Below are 18,413 nucleotides of genomic sequence, written 5' to 3'. Positions count from 1 at the left end.
TACGTCTTAACCTTAATAGTGGTTCAATGAAATGTAATGGGAAATATTTCCATTCATTCTGCACTGCGGTTAGTTTTATAACAAGATATTTGTGTATGCAGTGTATGGACAATAAGGCATTGAAAAACACTAAACACACTTTTATTATATATGTAGTCCATTGGAGTACACTTCGTCTCCTATATTTTTATAGGGCAGTGAATTTCTGTTCGAGTCTCAGAGTGTTTTTGGACAGATGTTGCTGTCGGAGGCCGCGCCAGTTACACGAATCCACGAATTAACTAACATGATTTTATTCTACACTCTGTCTGTCCGCCGTAATGAATGATGTGTATGTATGTGATGCTCTTGGAAATATTCCATGTACTCTGTATGCTTCCCACGCTAATGTGTATAATAATACTACTACTATAACCAACTGTCTAACGTGCGCCCTCCCCCGGAACTCCGGACTAATTTGAATGTTCCGTTCTTCTTTAAAACTGGTGGCGTCCAACCCCTTCCACGCCTTCAAGACTTGGCTCCATCTCAAGGAAGTTCCTAGTGAAGCTGCAAACCCATGGGTATCCAGAATATTTTTATAGCGTTTTAAGTTCCAGTGTACTGTAAGACGAAATTATACTTTTTCTGGTTCTTGTATGTATGTTCTCTTGTTCCTCATTTCTTGTTCCAAGAGCCATAAATTGTTGCAGTGCTTTGAGAACGACAGTAACATATAGGAAGTACGTTCATGAGGAAATTAACAGCGACATGAAGTCGGCGAATGTTCGCTTTTATTCAGTTGAGACCCTGTTATATATTTAGACCCCCCAAATAACTGTTACCTGAACAATTAAAAGCGTTATTTGTGTTGTAGCTGCTGTCCCATTGTGAGGGAAGAACTGCGATAAAAGGGTTTTTAGGGCAGTGTGTTGAAAATAATACTTGCCTATGTTAGCGGTGAAGGAAATTGATAAGAGGGGTAATTACTCTTTATCTAGTTTTGTATATGAAAAATTTCTTTGTGAAGTCTTAACGTTTTAGACAATGGTGGGTTATAATTTGTGTCAGTCGTTTATGTTGCAATAAAATTGCAACTTTTCGGAGGTTTGATCTTTTTCTGTCTACAGGAAGAAAGGCGAAAGAGATAAACCTTAGCCGTCGGACCCCCCTGGTTGAGTTAGCCTCAGAGCTTTTTCACCTGATTGAAGAAGATACAGTTTCCTAAATGTATTTTTATTGAAATATAGACGATGGACAAAGTCAAAAATACAATTTTTACAGATATAAAAATGCTTGCACTTTTTATAAAACCTTGTATATAAAAAGACGACTTATGAGACCAAGGACATCTCGTGTTGGTCTATGTTAGGGTGTAGACTGGAGCGAGTTTACTCAGAAGGGGTATCTGTTCGCACCTTCGTGCTGATGGTGTTCTTTCATGAGTACGGCGTCAAACATTTTGGTTTCATAAGTCAGGGTGTTTCTGGATCGGTTGAGCGACTGCCAGGTGTTGCGGCGGCGGTTAAAAATGCAATTTTCATGGGTCCAGTGAGCATTAAATTTGTTTGTGAAGGCCTCGCTGCCTCTTTTTGGGCGTGATTCAGAGGCTAGGGCACAGTGTCTCTTTGTCTCTGATGTGGCAGTTTGTAGAATTGCGAACGCATGTGCGGCACATTTAATGAAACTAAGCTATTCATGGGAATGGTCAAGAATTAACCACTTCGTGGAACAACTGAGTTCGCAGCCTGACAACTAATTAAATTCAACGTAATATACAGTGTCACGACGTGGTGGTATATTCGGCTCTATATTTACGAACCCGGGCGTACTGTTCACTTTATTAGGGACGGTTACCCCCAGGTTAATGGGATTCGTACATGGCTGATATGTCTGCTGTCGTATTAAATATATGTCGTTTGTTAAGAGTCAAATAACAGCTCTCACAAACTGCAGGAGGAGAAACCTCAGTCGAGTTTGTCTTCCAGATGATTATGAGTTTATGGACTGATGGATGATTTATAGATACTAAAAATTTCTGTTCTCTTACGCTCTTTGCCAAAGAGCACCAAGTGAGCACGTAATGGGGAGACGTGTCTCTCCTCCCGCATTTTTAATCTCTAAATTTTCTTCTCAGATTTTGATTAAATTTGGGGTTATGTGATTGAATGTACGCTAAATGTTGTTAATCTAACTTAATTTTGGTGTATACTTATCGGTGATAAACATATTTTTACAGTCTAAAATATGTGTGTTATTACTTGCAGTCAAGGGAAAGGATTTACTTTGGGCTGAATTTTTTGTTCGAATGGGGAAAGAAGAAATGGATACACAATGTTTGTGAGGAAATGTTTTGGAAATCGTCTACTTGGAAGACAGAAAATTAGTTGGGACGACAGTACTGTGATGTGTGAAGTAAGGAGATTGGTTACGCTTAAGGGATGTAGTGGAACTGCTTCAGAATTGTTGCAGCAACTAGCTTTGGCATTTGGTACGTAAAATCTCGGTGTTCTGTTATGTGTAGTCTTTAATATATAGATCTGTATTTGACTAGAATAAAACAAAAATTTGTTTTCAGTATTAATAATAATAGTTACTTGTATAATTTCGGTAATAGTAATTACATTGTTACGGATATTCACGCCCAGAGGAAGATTTCTGTAAACCAAAACTGGCATAGAAACGGTTACCTTCATCATAGATGGGGTGAGAAGTTTCTTTTGTACTGCCAGAACTCGAGAGACATTTTTGAGATTAGTTTTCGTCCTTGCCCTTGTGGAATTTCAGTATCGACTACTCTTCGATTCGAGGTTCTTTTTCTCGTGTTTCCTGGTCTGCCTTGTTGCGGCCTTTCTTTCCGATGTTTGGACTGGGCTTCAGTTCTGCAGCAAAGGTTGAGTGAGTCATGCAATGCCGTTTCATATATCAGTATTAGATATTACTGTTTTCAGGAACAACGGAATCTGTAAGAATCACAATAGAACCATCAAGAACGTCAAGGGATAATCTACTCTCCGATAATACCAGGTCTGCCAACGTTCCTTGTGGTAATTCTTTTCGTGTCGGTATTTTTCTGGGTTGTGAAGCAATGTGAACTTATAGGTAGATATCAACATGTAGGATATGAATATTGTCTCATCTTTCACCTCTGATGATGGAGACAGTATGTTTATACGAAAAACAGGCATCCATCCACAAGTAAACGTGACGCCACAACCGAGAACATTAGTGACACGTTCACGTAGATGAAAACCTCAGAATTTCACTATAAAAACGTGATCTCACAAAATTTATCATGTTAATTATGGTGTCTAATGATACGTTTAAGTTTTCCTGTGATATGTTTCAAGACGATAGCCCACAATCAGACATTAATTCGCAAATCAACGCGTTCTTGTGTGTTTCCATACAGACTGGAAGGCAGACACCTTGAGGTTATACCTCTCTTCTGAGGTGTTGCGCCGTGTCGTCTGGTAGAAGTCTACCGCCGTTACAGAGGTGCTTGCTGCCTCCTTCATCAGGGCGTTAGTGGGGGCGAAACGTCTCCGCTGCCATGATAACCTGAAATCTTTCCTTTTCTTGTTAAGTTTAACAAAAGCCGAAATTTGGAGACTCTACAAGGATAAATCATGCACAGAAATCACGAAATTATATAGTTATTGATGTAAAGTTCTTACTAGCTTTGCTGTTTATCTTAAAGCATTGGAAGGCAAGTAGACGTCATAAGTTGTTCGTCGAAGTTTCCCTCTGGTGCCGCGTTGTTGTTAACTGAGTATTACGTTATCAGAACAAGTGAAGGCTAGAGTAATGGACACAAGAACAAAGGCAGCAGCAACAACAACAATATCCAGGCAACAACAACAACAACAACAACAAGAGCTTTCATTGTGTTTCCCGAGACCAGTCCAAATTGCGATCCTGATGCATTGTTTGGGCTTACAAAGACGCACAAGAACTTGGGAAGACAGAAGAAGATGAAGATGATGCGGACGGAGGTGATGAAAGCAAAGCTGCCTGAACCAAAGCGATAAGTGACCCATATCCGTGGTTCTGAAATCAAATTGAGAAACGTCGTACAATCTCTTTAGAATTGCTCTGATCTGTCTTCTGCGGGGGAATACAACATTGAAAGAAATGTGAAATAAAGATGGCTGCCTTCTGGGTAGCTAGACCGTTTAATCTGGTAGATGTTTGCTGACGTTTCAAAGCTACTTGCTGCCCACATTGTCAGGGCGATTAATGCCACATATAATCTGTATTAAAGAATATATCGGCGGAGAAGTATTGTTTACATTTAAATTATTGGTCAGCGCTGACACTGATAATAGAAGTAGCTAGTTCTCCTGTGATAGAAATCGTAGCAGAAACGACAAACCTGTTAAAAATACGCCACGACCGATTCCTTACGCGTTCTCAACAATTTATCACTTACGGTTGCCCGTCATTCGAGGGCGTAAAGAACTACACTCTTCTTGCTTTGTCACCGAAGTAGTCCTGTAACTTGTGTGGTTAAAAAGTTTCGTTGAATAGCTCGAGAATCATTCGATGCTGCGGTAACTGGAGTTGAACCTCGGAGGTGCGACTTAAACATCGCACGACTGTCCGAACCCGAGAGATGGGTTGGAATGAAAGTCGATGTTGGGGTAGGGAAGTTAGGGATGGAACAATCCCCATTTCTCTTTCTTTTTCTGAGGGATAGGGATGACCGACCGTTTGCCTTGTCCGCAGAAGGAGTCGCCGCGGAGGAGGAGGAGGAAACCTTGGTCATTCAATCGGAGGAGATTACAGCCCCTGCTCTGTCCAGAGCAGAGCCTGCCTTTGATTGGATCCGATGTTTCTCCCTTTTTTTATACCACCAGCCAAATTCCTCCTTTGTGTAAGAATACTCCGTCTGGTTAATCGAATATTCTTCGTCTAGTCTTGGTCTTTACGCTGGACATTTTATCCTGATAACTTGGCCACAAAGTTTATCGTGATTCATACAAAAAGATTTTTAATCCGATCCAAACAAAGTATGCACACAATCTAATGGACTACAAATATTTTCCAAGTGCATGAAATGCGACTTTTAAAACCTTTACTTGTACAATTCGGTGATTATAAACTTATTAAATAGCGTAAGAGTGTATTAATGTGTAAATAATTCTTTGTATTTAATTCGTTATGCATTATTGTAGGTAAATTTATAAATTGTGTAGATACTAGTCAGGCGTGTATGCTCGGTACACGTTTGTTTAACAAAGAACACATATTTGAAGCCGAAACTTATGTAAATAAGGTAAGAATTCAGCCCGCACCTGAAAGAAAACAACCCGTCTCCATTGCAAAGATCAGTTGGTTAGCACTATTTAAATAAGTGATTGCTGTAGTATGATTTAAGGTCCTCACGGCCGTGATTATGAAGACAGCCTTCTTCGATATGATCGCTGTGTGCGTTGAGAATCATACGATATTAATAAATACACCATGTAGTAGAAATATGCTGACCTAGGTGGTACGTGTAGTTACCACTGGGCTGTAAAGGTTTAATATTTTCGTTTTATTGCTTTTGTTTAAAGTAGTTCGTGTGGGATTGTACTTCTACTACGAAAGAAAGAATAATTACAAGAATAAAACGTTGCACTAATAATATCACGATTCTGTGTGTAGGATAAAACCATGTAATAGCAGTTATCCCAGCGTATAGAAGCAGGAGATATGTCGTTGTCACTCTAAGAAACTTGCATGTTTCAAGCTAGTAAGGCTTTTAATACCACTAACCGAAAGCAGTGTTTGGAACGAAGTTTTCTTACGTACAATGGAAACAGAAAAAAATACTTCAGTTACACTTGCCGTTTGGAGATGATTGATAAAATGGAAACGTCGGAGCCATTGCCTTGATTCCGTCACGCTTGGGGGCGGGGAGGCAAGATTTACGACGTTGCGGGACGCGATATCTCGCCGACAGGATTACAATCGACAGCTTGATGCGCCTTCAGCGTGTGATGGACCATTTTGAGCAGGCCTCCTTACGCCTTTCAACGCTTCTCGTTTCTTCTTTATCCTTCTGTTCGCGGTTTTGCACACTTCATTCTCACTTTTTTAAGCGTGTGCTTCGCCATTATATCTGTAATTATACAAACTATTTATCATTTTATATTTTTGTTTGTATATTTAGATCGTTAATTTTGTCTGATTTTTCCTTTTCATTTCTCATTTTCCATCTTTGTTTTCCTTTCTGTTACTTTCCTCGGAAGTTTTTCTTTTATAACAATCATCAATTCTTAATTATCTACAGCGATCATATGTCTGAAGTACATCATAAGTGAGAAACTAAGTTGTGAGTAAATTGGAACAAGTGCACATATAGAAGACTTGATATGCAGTCATTTAATAATACATGCAATTTCCCCGCAACATGACGCTCCAATACAAACAATCTTAACACGTAACTACAGTGCCACTGCACTTGGCAATTCTGTTTCTGTCCCCGCTGTAAGTCTTACGTAATGACCCTGGCGTGTAATAGAGGCGAACCGGTTTTGTTCTGGAGTATGTCCGTTCTAACTGCCCCTCCTGCCACCAGCTATCGTGGTGCCGGGTGTTGTAGAGAGTGCACTATATTCTCTCTTTTATCTAGGCGTCTTCAAAGATAACTGAATCTATGGGGAATGGTCCTATTCATCTTTTAAATATACGAAAGAACTGGCGTAGTAGGCTGGGTTTACGACGTTGCCTTAACCACTCTTTCTCTGCGCCTTACAAGAGAAAATAGAAGCTTCTTCTTACATCTCCATAGCTGTTTAGAATCCAGACGTTTGTTGGCTTTTCAACGATGTTTTTATCCTCTCCCTGTTCTTTTCATGTTTCTCTCTCTTTTTATTTTATAGACCTTTTCATGTCTACGTATCAGCGTTATAGAGTCTCTACGTGTGAGGATGAACATTTGGCTTCTCTGTGTTGTGTGTTGCATAAGTTCATGGCTAGGTGGGCGGTAATCAACTCTCCGTAACCCACCACATCCCATCGCTTTTGCCTGGAACGTGCTCTAATTTTCAGCAAGTGTGTGTCTGTATATAGAAGTTACGTGGTACTGTAAGTTTGCCAGTAAAATAATGCAAGTTAACAAATGGCCGCTATATGTCTTTTAGTAATTGCTTCGTGTGTTAAGATATGCCAAGTGTATCTAATTGAAAGTGAATCTGAAATTGTAGGCTGTATTTTAAGGCCCATTTATAACACGACACGGTCATAAGCACAGTTTAACGTGCAACTTATTTTGGTAGTTTCTGCTTTGTGAACATTTTGTTTTACGCTGCGCGTATGTTAAATAGGGTTGAACGTGCGAGTCCATTACGACAGCAAAATATTATACTTGTATATGGCTGTAGGGTGTACTTACGCCATTTAATGTTACGATCGAGATACGTTCTTCGTATCTCGTGTTTGTGGCATCGATTAAAAAAGAAATTGGGAACCAATGTTTCAGAAAAATGGATTAGCCCGTTAGGTTGACAGTCCGTTTACACAGCAATTTTTGTTTTGTTAAAAATCCGGTACATGTTTCGACCTTAATTGGTCATCTTTTGGTTCATTGTCGCAGTCTCTTATATAAGGGAACAGAACTTTAATGACTTGATTTCAATAAAATCAGTTGCCACTTCAAAATTTGAATAAAGGAACAAAATGCCTTATGAAATAGTCAACAAGTATAAATCATAGTAGCAAATGGTTTACCAAGAAACTGTGCCTCCATTATACGGTTCAGAATTATGAATAAGTTTATTTTTGCCTTCGATGTATTTTGAAAAGAAATCTAGCTTTATGGACAGGATATCAGCTATTTGTAGATTTTAAATTAGAAGAACGGACCAATGCAGCATTCCAAGTGACATTAAAATGTATTTTATTTACAAATGTCTATAAATCGTGTAGATACATGAGATAAGTCGAAGGACTGCAGCTAGATTGAAGACTATATGTAGTCTTTTATAGAAATGTATCGGAGATTTCGAAAAATGCAATTGAATTTGGATTTAATACTGTGTGTTTTGAAAGATTTTTCCTTTTAATTTTCGAGTTTTTCCAGGCTCCATGATAGTTTCACGTTGTTATCTTGAGCTGAATACATATGTGTACATCTCCTTGAAAGCTGTACGTGGGAAAATCTATTTTCCAGCGACGTCATCGATTTTCTTGCTTCATGTGTGGAAGAAAGCTTACAGGCATTGATATTTTTCTAACTACAAAAGACATGTTTGCTGGCTGCCCTGCCCGGAGGATTTATCAGCGAAACTCGTGTGTGTTTGTGTGCGCTTGCGAGAGAGAGAGAGAGACGATTACATGTAGTTGTGGTTTGCACATGAATTATATAGACCAGTCCTTGCTTAAGTTTTCCCAACAACGTTGGAACTAACGTCTTTGCGTAACATTTATAAGTATTAACAATTTTGACAGATAAGTATTATGGGCTGGGCATGTAGCACACATCACACCAGTCGAGGGAGGTGCAGAATATTAATTTGAAATCCTAACGGGAATAGTACATTTTGTACTACATTGATATAGATTTAAGGATGATATTAAAATGGATCTTGCGGAACGCAGGCTGTAAGTATGTGGAGTGGGTTCATCTGTCTTATTATAGGGTTGAGTGGTGATCTCTAGTGAATATGGTAATGAATCTTGGGGTTCCTTTAAAGGTGGGGAATTTTTTAACGAAGATCAATGGAGCTGGTTAATTTAGGGGTAAAAAGCTAATGTTTCATTATGCCTAATAATCTCTCCGTGAAGGCACTAAGGGAAGGTAAATACCGGCTAGGTAGTAAGATGAGTGTAACCAATTTTTGGTGTGGGTGGCGGGGGAGGGGCGTTGAAAAGAGATCACGTCGGGAACCGAATCTCGGTCGTCCAGCCGTAGGCTGTCTTGATACTCATCACTCCGCCCTGTGCATAGATTTGCATTAAAACATAACGAAGGCAAAACTGCGTCCTTTCTTATCATCGTCTATTGAATTTGTAGGGGACGTGGCGGACGGAACATGAACTCATCTGAATTTATTCCCGGGTACAAAAATGTGTGGATCTCCACTCTTCTCTTCGTCTCCATGTTATGGTTCTTAATAAGCAACAAGAATATCTTCACTAGTTGGAGGGTTTCTAACTTACGCATCTCCATTGCATGCGCTTTCCGGAAATTTTTTCCTTCTGAACACGTCGGGGTAAATGTGATTTTCTGTGTGGTGGTATCCGCTTCGAATCTCGACCAGTTTGTGATTTACAATGTTTGAGGTTTCTTGTTGTTACTGAAAATTTAATCTGCATTAAAATATGCTATTATGCAGTTTTGAATGACTTATAGTGTCGTTTGGTGAAGAAGAAATCATGTTGTTCCTCTATAACTGCTGGAAAACATTTGATCGTGTATGTACCTATATTAAGTGAGCTTCGAACTGGAGACAGCTGGATCTGCAGCAGCTGTCAAGTAAGAAGCGAGAAATTTCGTGGCTTCTCACCGAAGCCAGCAGCAACTGGAGCATGGAGGATTGGCGGTCCGTCACTTGATCTGGCAGAAGAAAGAAAAATGTAGATGGTCAACAGGGCAGGCAATGTAATGTGTTTCTAGCACTGAGCTGCCAGCCGGCTAGCTTACCTTTTTATTTACTGGATATTTATACACTTGTCAGGATTTGTCACGACTGCTTCTTGTAGGCACGTGATAAACCGTAGGCTACGAAAGTAAGGACATTTCTTCAATATGTAATCCTCTTGTCTTACCCTCATTTTGTTTTTCGTTTTTCCATTAGGTCTCTCGATTCTTTTTCTTGCTGTTGATTTATTTTTTCTTTCATTCCCTGTTTGTTTATGTCTTCTTTCACCGAACGTGGAAGCCAAGAAGTTTGCGTTCCGGCTTCATATCCCGAAGGTTGTAGGTTTATGTCCCGTCCCGAATTCCTGCTATTCTCACTAATAATCGTCGTGGATTTACTCTGTTCCTCCAGGAAAATGTTATAGTATCTTAAATTAGGCAATTTGGACAGACAGCACAGTTTTGTAAGGTTTGTGTATACTTTCTCTAATGCGCATTAAAGCGGCCAATATAAACAATAGTGCTGTGCATTGCAGCTCGCTTATTTTTTATGTACGAATCGCTAAAGGCCGATAAAAAAATCCGAAATTTCAGGAAGTAGATATAAGAAAAAGAAGAAGAAGTCTGGTTTTGGATCAAAGAAGAAGTAGAAGAAGGACGGTGGAAGGGAGTTTCCTCCAACCAAACGCCATTTTATGTCGGTTTCCCTCCGACTGACTTCCTTTAGATAATTACATGAAGGAGTCTACAGGGAGAGAGTGAGATTGCTCTGAGAATTGTATCCTGGATTTTACCTGCTCACTCGCCCGCATACTTGTGTTATCCATAAGTTATTGGCTTTGCTTTTAGTGCTGTTTGCAATGTACAAGAAACGTTCAGGCCTATTGTTCATTTCTAAAATGTGTCCCTTTTCAGTATGCTGCCCTTTTTACGTACTGTCAATTTTATTTATACCTAACCTTGCATTTTCAAAGTCTATGTTGAAATCTGTGTTTTATGTTTCCAAGCTTCTCTGCAACTCTGTAACACTTTTGTAGAACGCGGCTGCTACCAGTTTTGAGCTAGTTCAGACCCTGTCAGTCATCAAAATAACCTCTATTTTCCACATGCATTTTAAATTAAAATTATTTGTTATCTGGACTTATTCCATCGTCTTTGTTTAAATGAAACCACAACGTTTCGGCAACTCGATCTGTTTCCGAAACGTCGTGGTTTTTTAAACAAAAACGACAGAACAGGTCCAGATAACAAATAATTTTAAGTGTAATCCGCCATCGTCTGAACCTTTAGAATTGAATCACATGCGTTTTATTGATATCTTCCAATCTTCTTGGTTTTTCGATTTTACTATTAACGGATGGTTTTCCTTATAGAAACTCCAAGAAATGTACGTCATTTCCACAAACAATTATTCCCTCAAGACCAGCCTTATTTTATCTTCGAAAATTCCAATACCAGTTCCCGCGACCTTCAAACTTCTGGATTATTCCAGGTAGTCCTGTTCATAATTCCATGAAGTTAGCCCGGTTGACCTTGAGCAGGACTTTTTTACCAGGTGGATACGCGATGTAGGCTAATATATAATAATTACAATTATGAGTGCTTGAAAAATACTGTCGCCCGCTTGCCTGAGGCGACTTGGTTTTGAGAGCAGCAATTTCGCAATAAATAGCTTGCAAGACTGAATGCGATAAACAAAATAGTCAAATAACGAAAACTAGAAATGCGTACTTAATATAGATATAGTTTTCTTAGGCTTATCTAAATTAAGTGTGAATGAAAGGGCCTGCCAATTGTTTTAAGTTCTTTTATTCAAAAAACATTTTTTATGGATGAATTCCACGCGTGTATTTTAAAATGTTCTGAATTTTTTATTTTATTATATTTTGTAGGAATTCCTTGATATTGATGTTCCACTTATTTTATAGCGACTTGCAGTCGTCGAAATCTTTGGGAGATGTGGAAGCTTTATTTTTCTTCTTCACAAATGAGCACGGCCTGTAATTAAGTAGAGCTTGGTTAGACATGTAACACGCATGGACACACCTTATATACTTACAGAATTCTGGTGAGAGAATCATTAGAAAATTTATCTAGAATCAAGGCCTAAAGATGGGGACTGGATTGAGCTGGCTTAGGATATGTTTCAATTACAGGCCTTTTTGAACTCGGTGGTGGAATTTCGGGCTTCTTAAATGGGCGAATTTCTTTACCGCTTAGTAACCAGCAGCTTTCTAAGAAAACTGTGCACCGTGAAGTTTTGTAGTGTTAAGAAGAGATTTAAAATGGTTAATATATACTACATTCCCGTGCAGGGATGTTACTAATTTCGAGAATGTTAATTTTGGGTTTTTCTTGTTTCAGGTAAGAAACTGTCTGCCGTTTTTATTGACATCGACTAATGCGGAGATGGATGACCATTTAACAGTGAGTTTCCGAAGCCTGAGATTTGGCGTAACCATTCATTTGTTCAAACCAATAATAGTACATAAAAATTCAGTCCTTACGCGTCTCCATAGCAAATATTAACTGGTTAATGCTTCGTACGGAAATAATCGCTGTGTATTCTGATATACGAAACACTTAAATACATTTGTGGACAAAATGCAGTGACTGTTCAAGTGAAGGTTATGAAATGATGTGGTCGTTGCCTAATTTAAGAGCTTATCCGGATGTTTGTCTGTAGAATCTGAGGGAAACCTGTCGAAGCCTGAGGAAGGACCTCTTACGATAGCCAGTTTCTAGACGGTGATTGAACCCGCAACCTCCCGGATACGAGCCAGAAAATAATTATAATTTCTGGTACCAATGACGAAATGATTAATACACATTCACAAACGTTTTACGATAAATGGGTGATGGTTATCACCTGGAGAAGTGATAGGGCGGATGTATTAATTTATCACGCTGATTTTTGTAGGCCTAAAAGTCAGTTCTTTCTGTAATGCAGTAGTTTTATTACATTCGTACAGATGGTGTGATAAACAGATAAATGATATGTTATCATTTGACGTTTGGTTAAAAGGAATACACTAGTGAGTTCATTACGCACGAATCTCTGTAATATTAATAAAAAATTATCCCTTCCACATGCATTGATGAAATAGTTCTATTGGGTTCATTAAATTTGCGCGATATATCGATAAGTTTTGGGTGACAAATGCGGTTGGCGTAAATTGAAGGGTTGTCTAGTATATCGCGGATTAATCTCAGTAATAAAAAAACACGTTTTAACTCTCAGTGGAATTTGTTAAATAGTTATGATTAGCTCATTGAGATTATGCGATAAGCTGTGTGTATCGTTTGCTGTAATTCAGCACATCCCGACGCCTACCTTTGGCAGTGGGCACTGGGGATGAAGGGAGTTTTACTTCCACTCTCCACACACGTCCTTATGGCGTCGGACTTTAGTTTTTAATTTATAAAACAATCAGTCTACTTTCACGGAGTTTGTTTGTACTTGATTGGTTAGAAGTTTGATTAGTTATGCCCAATTTGTTTTCTGAGTCGGATTATTGGTTGGTTGTTTTGTTCTATAGGTAATGCCCATTTTCTGGGTTTAATTTGTAAAGAATGTTTTGACAATTTGCTGTAATGCCATGTTGAGGTAGTTGGTTGTCATTAATCTGAAAATTTGTTATTAATTCTTTTTGTTTGTATCATTTATAACGCAGATAATGGGCAATATGTAACGTAATTTTGGCAAAATGAATGAACCATTATTGGAAACTTTTAGTGAATCATTAAGTAATTATTTTGTTAGTAGTACTCTGTGCGTTATGGGGCATACGAATTCTCATTAGTCAATTATAACTGCATGAGAAAATATCGTTCATAATTTTATGAGTGATCGTTATGTGTAAGCGGAGCTTCTTAACTCTTTTGCCAAAAGATAATGTCGTTATTCAGCCCCTGCTACCTCCTACCCCAAACGCACTTCGCTTAAATTTGCATTTTCTGTCCATATATCGTACGCCCTCTGAACACATTCCCGCCTTCTTATTGCTTTGTATTGTCTTGAAGATATGGACTTATAATTTTCAGTTCAAGATTGTCTGCTTATTTTCTTTCAAGTGGGGAAGACAAGAAGGTCGTAGAGTCTTTTAGAATTGCTGCAGCCATTTCATTTTCTTATCGTCTTTTTGTAATGGAGCAAGGAAGGAAGTTGTCCCGGTCATTAGGCAGAAATATATAGGGGCAGTGAGTCGGGAACACTCTCGGTTAATTTTGGTAATAAACGTGAATACTGCAGCCATTTTCAGGGTAATGTATGGAGTTCCACCCTGATCTCTGTGTGAAAAGAAATGGTTCTTACAATGGCGCACGTTATTTGCTTCCTGCAGACACCGGAATAAATTGGTTGTCTCATTGTTTGGTCTTTGGTTAATTGATTGATCAGTTGTAGAATAATTGGATTATTCGTTACAAATTCTTAGTTAGTTGGTTGATTGAGGACTTACCCTTTGAAGCGGAATCTCGTCTAAAAATAATGTTTAACAATTTAGTTTGTACCGCAAAGGAAACGCGGCACTTCACCATTACAGAGATGAATTCGACACACACAATTTTCCTCTCGGGTGGTGTTGTGGTTAATATACTTTTATCTGACAAACCCAGATAACATAAATCATAATTAAATTATCCCTGCTTGCATTATGATTGCAATTAAGTTTCACACTATTTTTGTAAATACTTCTATCTTCCTTTAATCACTTCCGCTGTGTTACAATCAGAATATCAACAAGGTGTGCTACCATCAGCAGGACGCGGAACTAAACTGTCAAAGTCTCAGCCCTTTGAATCAGAAGGACGTCTAAATATTTATGAATATAGTCCGTACCTCAAAGAAATCACAACGCGTATAAATTACATACATTAATTGTTTAATTCTGTTATTATTATTCAGTGTTCTGTCTTACGACAGGTCCATTGCTCTGCCCAAACAGAGCTCTCCAGCTCTCAGCTTCTCGTTTTAATTCCTGGAACTTCATCTTCTTTCCTTGTTTCAGATCGTCGGTTAGCTGTATCAGTCTTCTTCCCAGTCCTCGCTTTCCTTCAACCTGGCCTTCGGTGATATCACTCAGTAATCCATTCCTTCTCATAATATGTCCCATCCAGTTAGCATTCCTTCCTGTAATTTAATTCTGTATAAGGAAATATTCGCTGTTTATTCTGAGGATCGTACGAAACCCAAAAATACACCCTGTGGACAAAGTGCATCGTAATTCAATATTAATGCAGGTGGTGACACAGTTGCCATCGGGTTTTAATCGGTTGACCATAAACCATAAAACTAAATGGATTGCATTTATGATACAGTGCATGGCGAAAGTAACAACAGAGGGAAAATCAGTGATGTGCATAAGTTTGGCATAGATGATTCTTTGCTGGGTCAGTCTTCTACAAAGATACTGCTATCAACATGTTGTAACAACCACCTAAATTCGTTGTAAATTATGAATATAAGTCAGGCCAAACCAGGGATAAACTATACCTGCGCGCAGTAATTGTGGAACACGACAGAAAGTGGAAAGTATAACTTGCATATGTGTACCGGATGTGACGTGGGCACGCCATGCGAATTTTTCACCGGATGATGTGCAAGGTATTCACTGTACTACTGTACTACTTGCTGCACGATTGGTAGGGACAAGCAAACCTTTGTGTCTGGATCTGGAAAACCGAAAGGTATGAATCATGTTCTTCAGTAATTTGTTCTGAAGTATGTTAATTGTGTTTTTCCCTCAGAGTTCAAGACCAATTTCCACACCAATGTAAAATAAAGAGCGCATTAAGTTAAAGTTCATACATTTAAATTCTTTATATTTTAGAGACCTTAGAAGACAATCTATTGTACAAAACAATGGAACGACTGGATGGAATCTGATTAATCGGACCGTAGTGGTTCAAAGTGTCTAGACATCTGATAGATACGTCTGTTTTAGCTTGTCAATGAGCAGAGTGACCACTGTGTCTAGTTGGTCGGATATTACCATGAATCACGGAGGACTGACCCCGTGTGATTACTGTAGGCCTTGGTCTTGTAATGGGAACATGAACTGATTAATCAAGACAACCCACACACCAAGCCTACAATGTAACCGCACTCACTGCGTAGTGTAAGCGAGCCCTTATATGATAGATTACACTTGCATAAGCTTACGTATAATAACTGCCACACTAAGTCTATCGGAACAGTGTAATCGAATCTACATTTCTAGAAGCCAGTTTCTTCAGGATAAAAATACCTGCACAGTGGAAGTGGTAGAAACCACACTTGGTATTCAGTTGGTACGAAGTTTCAATCTGGTACAGCATACCATTTATACTGAAGTGATTTTAATGTATTTCCTGTTATGATTATCAGGGCTCTCGCCCTGAGGTGGCAAGAACCTCTGAAAAGTTAGTAAACCTGTACCAGACTACACGACGCTACAACCTAGAAGACAACCATCGTGTTAATCGTTATGTTACTTTATACATACTAAATGCCCTGCCGTTCATTATTCCCGGAAATACAAATATTATTTGCCTTTTTCGATTAGACGCACGGAATACCACGATTAAAATACTATCCTTTGTGAGTGAATTATTTGGTGTATGTGGTCAATGAGAGAAGCTACTAGTGTCAAGTATCGTCAGTCAAATGTAGTAACTAGATGCGTACGTAATCATAAAAACTCAGAAACAGAAGAAGGTTATTTAAATAAAAACTTGGTTGGAAAAGTCCAAGGAAGGAAGGAAAGAAAGAATTAATTTCAGAAACCCGTGACGACTGAAACAATGAGTACAGTATACAATCGACTGTGCTCCTGTGCAACTGCGTGTCGGTAGTATCGACCCGTACTTAATGCAAGGATCATGTACAGTTCGACCATCGAAATGTTGTTGCTTGTTCTTCGGGAATTGAATAACAGCTGATTTTATGCATTAATATAAAATTACCATAGCTGATTGAATTTACTGTCTAGTATTAATGTATCTTAACGTTTATGATTTCTTTTATTGCTTTTATTGGTTTATTTAACGACTATACGTCTGAGAAATTAGGTATTAATACTGATGAACAAATTGGAAATGGTATATGTTGTGGACTCTTCTGAAGTATTACCCGAAGACTTTCCTGTACACACCGAAGAACAAACCACAAACATCCGTTTGATCTTTAAAAAAAATTGGGAGTGTTTGGATAAAGGCAATTTTGTAGGGTACTTTACTTTTACGCATACATTATCATATATGCGAATCTATTAGACTGCCTGCTGTTTGGAGGGCAACGTGAAGTCTGTCTGTCCTGTTACTTCTCAATGCCGTGTAAACTTCCTAGGTACAAGTAATACAGCGTCTGATTTGACGATAGTCATGACCGATGGATCAATATGGATGTGTGCAGAAGCTGTATGGTCTATTTTAATATACTATAATCTGAACGGATTGCAGGAAACAATGGAAAATCGAAGTCAGGCCAGTTAAGATACGAACCACGTTCCACCCACATACGATTCAGTCACATCATCGTAACTTTTGCTGAGGGGGCGGGGGGGAGTGTAGAATCTAAATTGCTGTCTGGTCAAGTTCATTTCAAGAGAGATCCACCTAACATGGTCAATGTTTCGAATAGGACCAGTTACGTCATTGAAGTTGCTTTGTACCTACTATGCCATAAAGGCGTGTGGGATCGTAGAGATGAATTATAAATTCAGTTTAAATTTGTTTTTACATGTCATGAAGCAGAGATTTGCAGCTATTCTATGCATATAATGCAAATGTCAAATACCTCCATTACATTCGCGCACTTGCAAGTATGAGCTATCATCAGAAGTGTATTTAAATTAATTTATTACAATATTCATCACATAAGTTTTAATTGACGTATATCTAAGGATGTTTAATTAATTTAGGAACAATTTACAAACTTGGTACAACTGAAATGACGAAAAATATTTCCTCTTTTGATAACTTCTCAAAATTTCGGGGCGAAATGTATTTGAGTGCAGAACACATTTTAAGAACTGCGGTAAGAGCATATTTAAAACTAAAAATTCTAAGCACTTGCCAACAATTAATTGTTGAATTGACTGCGAGCAACGTTTTGGGCATTTCTTTTTCTTTCGATAGAGTGATAATACTTTTTCATAGACCAGTGCCAAAACCATTTTAAAGCATTTAGAGACTTCGTTCAGGGCTAAATGGGACAGGCAGACACAACTTCAGGTTAGGTTCGGACAGGAGGGCCGACCGATGTCTCTGCTTCCAAAAAACCTCTGTTCGATAACCCCTGACAGACAGCGTAACGTGTTACAGACGGGCGACAGCCGATACATAGTTAACGCCTTTCGAAACTCCGGTACTTCAACAAACTAGAAGCAGCAAGTTCCAACAAACCCCACCATTGTGCTTAAATGTCTGTAATATTATGAATGTAATTATCTTTGTTTTTACTTATTTCTAAAAACATTATCTCGATTACTTTCCAACGCCATGGAGATCGGTATTTAAAAATATTTATTTGCCAGTTTTTCATGTTCGAGAAATGCTTCTGTACACAATGACTCATTCTCAAGCTTAGAGCCCTGGAAGCAAAGAAGATAATTTGCATTTAATAGTCGTAAAATCTCCAAATCTAATACGGTCTCTTACCTTAACGGAATCTCTCTTTTTCAAACTGCACTGGGTAGAAAGCCGCTTCGAATTAAGTACTAGTAACTAACTCCATGGATGATTCTTGCTTGTCAAGACGTTGGTTGCACAGGCGACCAACAAATTCTCAAACAAAAACCCCGAAAGAGTCTTAGAGAGTTCTAGGGTATGAAGAAATGCTGTTGTAATTCACGCATGGCTGGTCGTGTGACCGACCACACCGGGG

At 38.6% G+C, this 18,413-nt stretch overlaps 1 protein-coding gene and 1 long non-coding RNA gene across 15 annotated transcripts in view; one reads left to right on the top strand and one right to left on the bottom strand.

Moving 5' to 3' along the window:
- Rbp6 (RNA-binding protein 6) overlaps positions 1–18,413 on the top strand; it is a 686,229-nt gene that overhangs the window by 384,984 nt on the left and 282,832 nt on the right. The gene's annotated exons all lie outside the window — the stretch shown is intronic.
- Positions 2,542–4,002, bottom strand: LOC110835987 (uncharacterized). Its single transcript, XR_002545111.2, has 3 exons — positions 3,657–4,002; positions 3,421–3,547; positions 2,542–2,942 (listed from the first exon to the last, which is right to left on the bottom strand). It is a non-coding gene; the product is annotated as an uncharacterized LOC110835987 (long non-coding RNA).

The sequence above is a fragment of the Zootermopsis nevadensis genome, unplaced genomic scaffold, assembly GCF_977971745.1.
Source record: "Zootermopsis nevadensis isolate Lab colony 2312 unplaced genomic scaffold, Znev_1.0 Znev_ptg000015l, whole genome shotgun sequence".
NCBI lineage: Eukaryota > Metazoa > Arthropoda > Insecta > Blattodea > Termopsidae > Zootermopsis > Zootermopsis nevadensis.
This window is presented reverse-complemented; position numbering and strand designations above follow the sequence as displayed.